The sequence below is a fragment of the Plecotus auritus genome (genome assembly GCF_963455305.1).
Source record: "Plecotus auritus genome assembly, chromosome: 1".
NCBI lineage: Eukaryota > Metazoa > Chordata > Mammalia > Chiroptera > Vespertilionidae > Plecotus > Plecotus auritus.
The window spans coordinates 66664227-66677203 of NC_137770.1; the positions used below are offsets into that span (position 1 = coordinate 66664227).

Genomic DNA, 12977 nt, shown 5'->3' on the forward strand with positions numbered 1-12977 from the left:
GTTCCTTCAAGCCTTTTTTCAAACGTTTTCGACATAAAAAAGCTTTACTAGGCTACTATCTAAAATCCAACCCCCCGACCTTGTGACATTTCATATCTCTTTCTCTATTTTTTTCTCTTTAGCACTCATCTATATATAAAATACACATGGGTATATAAAGTATACAAACACTAAATCCTTTAGATTTTTGTCTTGCTCATTACTCATCTCCTCCACTAGAAGGTAATCCATGAAGGCAAGAATTTTTATCTGTCGGGTTTACTTCTGTATCCACAAGTACACAAAATAATGACTGGCAATGCTTAGTAGGCAATCAATAAATATTTGTTCAATGAATGAGTCAACAAATAAATGGGTATATGAATGACCAGAAGGAGAAGACAGAAAGTTTTATTTTTCAGATGGAAAAATAATATTTAGACATGTCTATTTTTACTATGAGATCTCCTGTTTATGAAATCAGGATTTCAGAGGGATCCTAATATACAATCATAGTCATGTTGGTGCTATGACAACAGAACAATATAGCTCACTGAGCAACACAAAAACACCAAGAATTAAAGCAAACCCTTGAACAATTCTAAAATAAATATATTTAATCTTATCAATAATTGTCACTCCTTGAAGAGATATTTGGTTGACCATGCTTTTTCAGGTAACCTGTAAAAATTTCATTTCTGATGATATTTACTTCCTGCTTTCTCAGACATTCATCCCCCCTCCCCCCAAACACACATCCTATCTAATAAAAGAGTAATATGCAAATTGACCATCACTCCAACACAAAAGATGGCTGCCCCCATGTGGTCAAAGATGGCTGCCCCCATGTGGACACAAGATGGCCACCACAAGATGGCCAGCAGGGGAGGGCAGTTGGGAGGGACCAGGCCTGCAAGGGAGGGCAGTTGGGGGTGACTAGGCCGGCAGAGGAGGGAAGTTGGGGGCGACCAGGACTGCAGGGAAAGGCAGTTGGGAGGGACCCAGGCCTGCAGGGGAGAGCAGTTGGGGAGGACCAGGCCTGCAGGGGAGGGCAGTTAGGAGTGACCAGGCCTGCAGGGGAGGGCAGTTTGGGGCAATCAGGCTGGCAGGGGAGTGGTTAGGGGCAATCAGAAAGGCAGGCAGGCGAGCAGTTGGGAGCCAGCAGTCGTGGACTGCCTCGGACATCCCTCGAGGGGTCCCAGATTGGAGAAGGTACAGGCTGGGCTGAGGGACACACCCCTCCCCCCCATGCACAAATTTTGTGCTCCGGGCCTCTAGTACCATATAAGCACCTAAAGTCTAAAAGCTGACATGCATGATCAAGGGATGGGCTGTCAGAACATGTCTTTTTGCCTTATATTAGGATGAAATCACAGTATACTCACACAACTTATGTTTCTAATCTCTCCTTGACCTCTACACTCCCCCAAAAACAATATTTATTTTTTTCCAGGATTTGTATGTTTATAATGTATTTTTATAACATATATCTTTACATAGTTAATTATAATTTTTTGCAGATGGTTGATAAGACACCAGAGAACACATTATTAAAAACTATTTCTCTCCTCCCCACTCAATTCAGTAAAATCCTTCAGTGATGTAGTAAACATTGTCTTTTATCAGAGGCTTTCGATCTATCCCAATTTTCTATAAGTCACTGTGCTCTAATGACATTTTGTTAGATGCAAAACTTGAAAATAACAGATGAAAATTCACTTTTGATTTTATTACACCAAAAATGTCTGAGTGATAGATGGGACCATTGCTGATATGGTGGTTCCTTGGTTCCTGTTATTAGTCATGGGTTATTTTGATCAGCTACAGAGTGATAGTGGGTGACTGGAATACAAAATACTTTCAGTTTTCTGGAGCTTCAGTGAAATGCTATTGAAAGTAGCTGCGAGTTTAGAGACCCTACTTGAGTTTCCATCAATTTCCATTATTTCATGGTCTCGCCACTGGGAAGGATTCTAAGGAGCCCTCTTTGCTAATTATGTCTCACCTCAATTTTAACTTTGAAAGAAGTAGAGACCAATTATTAAAAAGAGAAAATACCTTTTGAGTTGGGAACACTGGAAATAATAGAAATATCCAGATCAGACAGATGATTTAAAGCTACAATTTTCAGGCTAATTGGGTCAGTTATAAACACGTGTGAATCTGGATGGAATATTATAGGATAATATTTTCTATATTTAATTTAATTCCTATATCTTAATTTTATTTGGTTACTCTCCCAGAGACATTTCAGGATATTGTGACCTGAAGATTTCAGCTAGGTTCTAACTTGAGGACAAAATGAACCAGACTTCGGTTTGAAGAGACCATTAGTTACTTTTGTTCTCTTGGGAGAATAAATTGATAGAAATGAGGGTGGTTTTATTAGTCATAAAAAGTACAAATGATGTTTTCACGGAGCTGGGGATCTTGCGATCAGGGAAGAGGATATAGTGCACATAGGTAAGCATCTCTATAATGGTGAACTTTGGATGGTGTTCAGATTTTATCCCTAAAAAAACCCCAAATGATGATACTTTTGGTTGCTATTTCATTTATCAGCCAATTTCTCTGACCCATACTCATTATGTTAACGTTCTTCTCTAGCATTCTGAATAAAAATTTGGACTGCTATGTTTAACTTCATCCATTATTCATAGTCCTTGATTGCTTTTAACATTAGTATATGAACTAGGAACTCTGGAAGATTTTCTACAACATGTACTGGAATTTCCTGTTTATTATCTAAGTAATGTTTTCCAACAATTATGGTTTTATTCTTAAAGGATATGTGATCCACAGTTCTTTGCAAAGACAAGGACTACGGTATGTTCATGAAAATTGTGTTTTTTGACCCAAGACATCCCACCCTCCTTCAAATTCATATTGATTGCCTACAACACTTGTAATGAAACAGAGTTAGACAGTAAACTCAGGGCTATGGGGGGGCGGGGGAGGGAATTTGTCTTAGAGATCAAACACTTAAAGCAGGATTTATGGAAGCAGAGGGCTGTGGGTCAATAGCTAGAAAAAAATGGATTGTAAACAAGTAAAGGACTGTCTGAGGTGTGAAGGAGAGGAGAAAGGAGACTAGAGGAGGTGGAGAGGAAGATAAGAATTAGAGGGGAGGAGGGAAGTCTGAGAAAAGATGATTCACTCCAAGGATCAATCCCAGAGACACTTTCTTTCCAGTCTTGCTGACAGGGATTATATTGTAAACATTTCTTCCACTCTCTCCCGCACTCTCCTTTTGGAGAAATTTTAGGACACTGAAATTTGGAAGTATAAACACCAGAGGGAAGTTCAGATATAGGTCAGAGACCATTATAACAATTGACTTTTGGTGTCATCATAATTTAATGAGAAAAACCAAGTACATTAAAGCTCAGAGCACTGTAAGCTTTTTTTTTCAATGTCAAGACACCTATGAAACTATGAAGATGCTTTTTTGACATAACTTTCAAATCAGACAAGTACTATTAATAAGAAATCAACTTTATAGCAGTACTAAATTCTGTGTAGTAATTTTAAGTTCCTCAAAGTATGTCTTCTTTATTACTTATCTTTGGAGAAGTCTACAGAGGAGTACAGTGACTATTAACCTCCTTTCACAGATTGTAAACTTATGTAGAATATCAGAGGGAAGGTGGGGGAGGGTGGGTGGGAAGTGAGCAACCAAAAAACTTGTATGCATATATATATGCATAACCCATGGACACAGACAATAGGGTGGTAAAGGCCTGGGGCGGTGGCGGGGGCAGAGGCAGGCTAGAAGGGGTCAATGGGAAAAAAGGGGACATATGTAATACTTTTAACAATAAATATTTTAAAAAGTTAAAAAGAAATAAAATAAAAAGAGAAAATTAAGGCCCGGCTGTTAACTAAGATCTCAGAGGTAAAAAAGGGAAAGAAAAAGCTTCTCTAGCTAAGACAGCTATGTTCCTAGGATTAAGATTTAGGTACCCTGACTCCTAAATCATCGCTCTTTCTCTTATGCCACTAGCATCAATGTATTATTTCTCAAACAAGCCTATCTGGTCAAGAGCGTGTTTCATATTGCAGAAGTGGCAAAAAAATCAGTGTTGTCTGATTCTCTAGAGATTAGGAGCTCCAAGGCTAGTTTCAGGAAAATCTCTTCACATCTCAAATGATACAAATCAGTTTAGCATGATCTACTGAGCTTCTTTGGGAGGGTTTCACTCTTCATAACAAAAAGCATAATTTAATATAGAGAGTTCAGATGAAACTATGACTTCTGTGGTCCAGAAGTGAGTTATTAGAGCGCCCACTTCCACAGAGGTTTGTGGTTTCATTAAGGCCAATTGCATACATGTTCCTCTTACTTTTTTTTTCCTCCTCAAATTGCTCAGCCTTGAGGTTTTTAAAAAGCCCTATTCAGTTTAATGGTGGCCCTTCTGATATCTGAGATTTAATGACTCTCTAATTAGGATGTTATCTTGAATTCCATGCACATATGAAAAACCATGACTTATGTATGGGAACTAGAGTTTAGTGGTAGTTCCTAGAAAGCACATCTAAAGCATGAAATAAAACTCAAGTGCAAAGCAATTTAATTTTTAAGAGGAATGTACTATTGAGATAAAAGAAAACATAATGGTTCATTCATTTACTTTTATATGTACCAAAGTGTGAAGTTGTACTGTCAGCTGCAGGCATTGGTTTAAGTAATGCATCTTCCAGGCTATTTCACAATCATTCTTCCATTGTTCCATAAATAGATTATGTGACTACAAGCTGTTAAACTAAAAGTTACCACAATAATATAACAGGATAAAGCAGCTGGGTGATTTGAAAGGAATATATTTAGAAGACTAAATATGAATGCTGAGTTGCCAAAAAGATATCCTTGGAAAATTCACAGATATGAAGCCATTTCTGGTATACAAAAATGGACAAATATGTTGGCTAAAAGTCACATTTTGTGAAGCATGAATCTGCTACAAGGCCCCTGAAAATGGGGACCAAAGCATATATAAAAAAATGTCCTGAAATGGTAGCCCTTAGAGAATTGAATGTGCTGAACATAGTCTCACCCTATGAAGATCTGGTCCAACTTGAAGTTGGGAATGGGATAGATATTATTATTGAATTTAATATATTAAGTTCAAAAATTCAGGGGCCAAAAAAATCTACCCAAAGCCTAGGTGCTCCAGTTAACCACATCATGGCTCATTTTCTGTTTCATATTGGGAACGTGTCCAGTGACTCTGTTCTCTTCCAGAAGAAACAGAATGATAATTATTACATTTTCAGTAATAGATCTTGGTCTCAGATCTAAGAGATGTGTGTGTGTGCATGCATACAGGGTGGGGCCAAAGTAGGTTTACAGTTGTTCCTATGGAAAATAATACAATAGTTAATAAATAATAATGCAAGAATAAACTCTGTGTTTTGTGTACTAGCAATGGTAAACCTACTTTGGTCCCACCCTATGTCTGTAAATAAACACACACATATAGAGGGGAAAACTTTTCTTTTCAAAACAGTCTTCCAGGAGCACAATTTGCTATCCATCTTCACCATTATGACTCTTTTTTAAGAAACATTATATGGTTGTGCCTCTGATAGCTGCAAGGGTCCAGTGTATCACCATACCTTAAGGATCTGGTATTCTTCATTTTCTTTCAATCTCTTAATTGATCTCAGATTTGCTTCATTTAGGGACCCAATCTCTGGGTCCACATTAAGAGCATGACTGTCCCTTAACATATTGAAAACAGAATTGCTTCCCTTCTTTTCTCCCCACTGATCTTAAATTTTGTGCCTCTTCATGTTCTAATATTTACCTCTCTTCTGAAGAGAAGCACTTTCATTGTTCAAAATGGAAACCATTTTCCCCACTTGGTCCAATAGTGCAGAAATATAGAAATCTTGATATTACTTAGTTTTCCTATTTTCACCGATCCCAACAATACTAAATTCAATTTTTATGAATTATAGATTTCTCTTGTGTTTACTGTAGCTTTGCAAAATAATTGAATAGAGACTTGTATGGGTCAAAAAATATTATGCCTAAACAGCTTCAGTTTCATATCTACTGCAAAAAGCTAGAACCCAGTAATATTTAATGTCCTTTATTGTTATATCTTTAAATCTTACCACTGCAAGCGAATGTGAAAATCCTTAAATTGCTGGCCTCAGTGTTCCCATGTCAACTGGCATATGTTCAGGTTGGAGATCCTGGCAAAAGTCAAAGGAAAACATTCATGAGACAGAGCCTGATGGACGATTGTTTTAATCCTGCATGTCCAGCCCTGCGGGCAAGCGTGGTTTATGAATACCTGCTGCTGCTTTAATGATAAGACCTCTTAAACACAGCTGAATGCATCAATGGATTTTTCCCCTGCCCTAACTAAGAGACTGATTATTGATCTCCACCTGAATGTTCCTATTGAGAACAAACCATTCATGAATAGAAGCTGGATGAATAATGGTGCACTGCATGGGCACTTTTAATAAACTGCAATAGGGACATAGTCTCTGTGGATAAAAAGGAACAAATCCAATCCTAATGAAGCATTGCTTACATGACTGAAAAGTCTGTGGGCGTTCTATGGGCCAAGCATCGGACAGTCCAGGGCACCTGGGCTCTGACTGAATGTCACATCTGAGTTAGTACAGGACCCCAAGGATACCCAATACTCCTTCTCAAGGGAAGCTTCCTAGTTCTCTCTATTACTCATGGGATGAAGCTTTGAGGCTGGAATGGACTGATCTTGCTACTAGAAGACAGGGGTCTGAACCCATAAGCAGCTGAAGAGACACACAAGGGATGTGAGCCAAATGAGAAACTCAAGACTTCAAAACCTGAAGATAGGAAGGTAAAATGTAGCTCAATGGTTATCCCAGGAGCTCCCTGAAGGTGTCTGGAAAACAGCCAGAGAAGCCTAAGATCAGGAATAGACAGTCCATACGGCCTACCAGACCTGCAACACTCCATTTCCAAAAGCATCTGAGTAACTCAGTAGCTTGGTCCAGGTAACAGATGTCCATTCACCTGTTCACTTATCTATTCATTTCAGATCTAAGGTGTTTTAAAGTTAGGAAATGTCAGACTTAGTAATTCTTATATGGGTTTTTGTTCTACATGTATATGAATGTGTGCGTTGGCTTCTTTGATGCTAAAGGGGAGATATGTTTTATATTCATCATATGCTAAAATGCTTATTCAAATAATACACTTGATATTTTTATATTAAAAAAAACAAAACTGACGGATGAGAATAGTTCTTCAGTGGCAAGAATACATGCAATTGTAAATATAAAAATAAGAAAATATTTACTAAAGACACTCCTTAAAACAAAAGCCACAGAGGAGTCTATGTACCATATACAGTGCCTACCGTTAGCATAGCACAGTTATGTTTTTAAACATGTTTCTGAATTATGCATTACCTTAACATTAAAAGGGAAAAGAGCCATTTAGGATAGAGTTCTTATTAGATTAGTATTATTAAAGGCTGAAAATATTTCGGCACTTACTGAGGAAAACAATTCTCAAATGTGAGTGTCCAAAAGTATTTGGAGAGTTAGTAAAAATAAAACAGATTCTTTTTACAGATTCTTTCTACTTCCTAAAGATTCTAAATGAGTAGAACTGGGATAGGGTTTCCGGCTATATATATTGAGGGAGAGCAGAGCATTCATTCTATTGTACCTAGTCCAAAGAGTCAAGTCAAGAACTAAATTAGTAAATGTCACCTTCAGACTCAGTTAATGAGAAATCATTTTCTGTTTAGCCAGCCCCTGCTTGTGTTATCTGGCTTACAGGTGACATAAGTCAAGCACTGAATTTAGCAGAATACATGTTAGAGGAACAACCGCTGTGATATTTAAAGGGGTAACTTGTTTTTAAAAAATCAAAAACTGCCATCAACAAAGCAGGTGAGTAAGACTTATTTGGAGAGATATATATACTAGTAAACTCAAACTTGTTCCAGTTGTATTGAGATGCTTTCTACACAAATGAAGCTATTAAACCAACATAACTGGAATTTGGCAGCACATATTCCATCACATAAAATTGTTTCTTTTTAAGATCTTAATATTCTTCCAGTTCTAAAATCCTAGGAAATACCAATAAACCGGAAGCATCAAGTTAGAAGGTATCTTGCCATGTCCATTGGCCTAGTCTCCTTTTTTATGGGGGAGAAGATGAAGCCGAGAGAGCTTATGATACGATACTTATGATGAGAGAGCAAAAACCGAACAGAAGATTTCTGACTCATACATTAACCCACTCTCCATTCCAACACACAAAAAGTTTGTAAAGCTCTATTTTCAGCCTACAGTTTTACTCATTGACCGAGGGAGTTTTTCACACAAAATTTTCCTTTTTTGGCTGGGAGAGGGGTACAATGTGTCCTTTGGGGTTCTCTCCCAGATTTTCTCAGGGAGAAAAACATATGCTCAGGTCCCCAGAGAACTGCGCTCCCACACTCACAGCTGTACGACAGGCAAGAAAAAGCTGTCTAAAGCTTAAAAAAAATAATCAGCTTTTGCAAAAGCACTCTGGGGTATCTTGGGGAAGTGTTCCAAGAGAATTGCTATTATAAAACGATCACTAGGTTCTCTTCTCCTGGATCCCACTCCACACTCAGACATGAATATTTTAGGTGCAGCAGTGATACTCACTTACTCATCCGAAGTTCAACATTCAGCAAGTACGCCTGGCAACAATGGGCTGGTCCTTGCTCTCATGTAGGTTGCTGCCTAGGGGGAACAAGGGCCTCCTGGAAAGCCTGCTGCATCCCTGCCTGTGTGCACCGAGGGGGCTGGGCACTGGGTCTACCACTTCCCCAAGAGAGGAGTTCATGCTTCCTTTGCTTTGCTCTCTTTCCAATTTGCAAACACAGCTCACAAATGTCTATTATCTTAGTGCGAATCAGTTTATCCAAACAACTTTCATTAAACCTAATAAAGCATTAGACTCTGTATGACTTTCCTCATCCTAGCAATACTTACTTATCAAAATCCTACTTATCCAATAACAGCTAGATCAAATCCTCTCTTCCCAATCTCCCTTTAAGACTTTATCCCACCAACCTAAGAGTGTGCAGAGCAACCTATTTATTTCTCTCTTATAGCACTTGAAGTGCAGGGATTCTAGACCTACGGGCCTTATAAATCATTGAGTTGAACTTTACCTTTTAGATAAGGAAAGAGTGGGCTAGAAAGTTGCACAGTAATTGTTAATGAATTATTACAAATCAAAGAAAAAGAACAGGAAAGTGCATTTGTGTTTAAATTTTGCTCTATGCTATGTTCTTCATATGATATTTTAAATACATTATTTAATGTAATTCGCAGAAAAATTTTGCTCCATGGATATATTGTCATTCCCATTTACAGATGCAGTAAGCAAGTCTCAGAAGGGATAAATAATTTAAACCAGGTCAAATAGCTACACAGGGTAGGAAGAGTTCTAACCCAACTCTGAGGATGCCAGACTATGTCAAAGGCAGCTCTTATCCCCTAGCCCCCTCTACTTCCACATGGAAAAGTATTGAAATTTATTGTGAAAGGAGACTTGGGCAGCCCCAATGATAAACAGTAGGTCCCAGGTAACTTGGTCAAGGGCTTATCAACTGCCTACTTCTGAGACCCATAATCCCGCCCCTCCTAAGGGGCAGAAAGGATGGTGACAGGTCTGAGAGTGCCTGCTTTGAGGGAATGAGAATGATGAAGACTGACAGAACCTGCAAGAATCTAAGCTTCTGGCTGGTTTTCAATCAGAGGGGTTTTGGCAATCATGTTACATCTTTAAGCTCCAGGCATAAGAACAAAGCAGTAGTTGTAAAATGTAAAAAAACTGTAGGTTCCCACCTTGCGTACAGCACTACTGAGGAGAAGATAGGACCTTCTATTCTTTATTTCCAAATACTATTCACCTCATGCACATATGAGACACTTCCAAGCTTTTCACACCAAAAGGTGCACGGGGGTTGGGCTTGGTGGGTGAAGGCATCTGTTGTTCCTCTGCAGGTGGATTTCTCCCAAATATTCCTGTAACCATGACAGCCCAAGTGCCTCCAAAATAATGGCAATAACCACACTTTCTGACTATTTGCAATTTTTCACTTTACAAAGTATATTTGCATGCACTATTTAATGTCCACAAAAACAATATAAAGTGAACAAAACAGCTATTATTAGTCCGATTTGGAATAGACTGTCAAATCTCAGAGGGAAGGTGGGAGTGGTGGGTGGATGGGAAGAGATCAACAGAAGAACTTGTATGCATTTATGCATAACCCATGGACAGAGACAATAGGGTGGTGAAGGCCTGGGGTGGGGGCCAGAGTAGGCTAGAAGAGGTCAATGGGGGAAAAGGGGACCTAGTAATACTTTCAACAATAAAGATTTTTAAAAGAAAAAAATATAGAAAATGAAGCTAAACGAAGTATTCAAGATGATGTGTAACAATATAAAAACAATATAAGTTGTATTTAATGAGGGCTTGCTGTTGGTCCCACAACATTGCAAAGGTTATATGTTTGCTCACTTAATCCTTATAACCACTCCATGAAGTAGATACTATCATCTTCATACAAATCTATAATAATAAAACTGTAATATGCTGCCCTAACTGGTTTGGCTCAGTGGATAGAGCGTTGGCCTGCGGACTGAAGGGTCCTGGGTTCCATTCCAGTCAAGGGCATGTACCTTGGTTGCGGGCACATTCCCAGTGGGAGGTGTGCAGGAGGCAGCTGATCAATGTTTCTCTCTCATTGATATTTCTAACTCTCTATCCCTCTCCCTTCCTCTCTGTAAAACATCAATAAAATATATTTTAAAAAACAAACAAACAAAAACTGTAATATGCTAATTAGACTGGAAAGCTGAACGACCTTCCAGATGTCATTCTGGATGTCCTTCCGGACAAAGCCACCGTGGTGGGGGCTGAGGCAGAGGCGGTTAGGGGCGATCAGGCAGATAGGCAGAATGGTTAAGGGCAATCAGGCAGGCAGGCAGGTGAACAATTAGGAGCCAGCAGTCCCAGCTTGTGAGAGGGTTGTCCGACTGCCCGTTTAGCCCGATTCCGCACAGATCCCGGCAGCCATACATCCCCTGCGGGGTCCCAGATTGCAAGAGGGTGCAGGCCAGGCTGAGGGACAACCCCCCCCCCCCCGCCCCCGGGCACAAATTTCATGCACCAGGCCCCTAGTGTGGAATATAATTTACTATCAAGGGTAAAATGACTAACATAAAATCACACAAATTAATACCAAAGCTAGGATTCCCATTCAGGTTTACTAAAAGTCAGAGCCCAGATTCTCAATCAAAATTTGACCTTGAATCTAAATAAGGTGATAGAATTTCCAGAGGTGTCTTCTTTGCCTGAGCTTTCAGACTCCCTCACCAGCCACGCTTGCTTCTCTTTGACATTCTGTGGCCTCTCTATCACACTTTGAAATACAGAAAAATTCAAGTTATTAGAAATTTCCAGTCAAAATTCTTTACTATTACTCTCCATAATCACGACTATTCAGACAAAATGATCTATGTCAGAGTAATATAGTACTGGATGGATTTCGTTTCCCTCTTAGAGTTCATGTAAGCTGGGCTTTGTTGCTTTTCTCACTTTTTCCTGTAAGAACTGCTGGATACCTGCCTACATATGTGCAAAGCTGTATATCACACATACTGTAAACACAGAGACAAACACCTTTCCTTACTCCTTCTGTGGGTTCACAAAAAGAACATAGAAGAATCATGAAGAGAAAAGGTTAAAGCACTTTTCCTTTCAAAGAGCAGTTCTCAGTCCCCTTGCATATGGGCCCTGTGAGTGAAAATGTGGCAAGCACTTAAGAGACAGGGTCAACACGTGTCTCTGTGCGCATATGCATAATGTCCTTTTCACACTTTGGAGTTACCAGATGCCTGGCTCTGCTTGGAAGGGGCTTGCTAAGCCACTTGAAATCATGAGGGTTCATAACTCACTTATGCAAAATGCAGAACCCATCCAGATGGCATCTGCTCTGAAGAATGATTGAGAGAAAGATATAGTGGAGCTGAAGATGACAATGGCAGTTTATATGAGGCCCCACTCGATGGGGGAATTATGCAGGTCAAAAGAAGAGCCTTCAGGCAACATAAGAAGCAAAATAAAGGAAGCAAGAACCTTGTAGGTATCAAGAACTAATTTTGTGGCTTTTGGGAAAGGCCCTGAGTTTTTTATTCATTTTATAGACAGGTGTGCAGCCCTCCATCTTGAACTCTCCAGGCTAACAAGTGCTGGACAAAACTGCTCCTCCATCCCCACTTGACCTCAGAATTTACTTAACCCTCTAAGGGTGTGTGTGTGTGTGTGTGTGTGTGTGTGTGTGTGCGTGTGTGTGTGTGTGTGGAGTGGGAAGGGGATGGTTAGGATGGTCTCAGGCTCTGTCTCATGGGACTTAAGGTCTGATCCTGCTCTCCTTATCCTCCTCCAATCATATGTCTCCCCATTGGTGTTCATTTTTTTTTTTCTTGAAACACAAAGCTCATGCCACCTTCCTCTACTCCCTTACACACCCTTCTCCCCAACACCACCACCAACACCCCAGGGATGAGATTCCCACTCCACAGAAGAGAAAACAAAGCCCTTTATAGTCCTCTCATCCTTTTCTACATGAAACTTCTTGCATCTCCTAAAACATTTTCAGTTCCCTGTGCCTTTGCCTTGCTCTCCCCTTCTCCTGGAATGCCTTGCTCACTTTCCACTGGACAAATATCCTTTTAATATTTTAAAAACCAGCTGCCACATAACTTACTAGGAGAAGACCTTCTCAAACTCTAGAAAAGAGCTGGTCATTCCCTTTGCTGTACTCTGCCTTCATTACAATAAGGGAGACACTCCATCTGCTTCTACCTCTTTCTATTTCTGTAACAGTCTGTTAGGAGCATCAGCTAAATGTGTGACTTAGAATAAGAAAGATTCTTATGCAGCTCCTTTTGTGTGACAGTGCCCATTTTCTCCCAGTGGGAAGTTTTAA

General features: G+C 39.5%; 1 protein-coding gene across 2 annotated transcripts in view; it reads right to left on the bottom strand.

Annotated features, from left to right (window-relative positions):
* Positions 1-12977, bottom strand: part of SEMA6D (semaphorin 6D) — a 606507-nt gene that overhangs the window by 370043 nt on the left and 223487 nt on the right. For both annotated transcript variants that reach the window (XM_080642311.1, XM_080642310.1), the window contains exon 2: positions 6100-6180. The gene's annotated coding sequence lies outside the window, so the exon portion shown is untranslated. The remainder of the gene's footprint in view (positions 1-6099; positions 6181-12977) is intronic.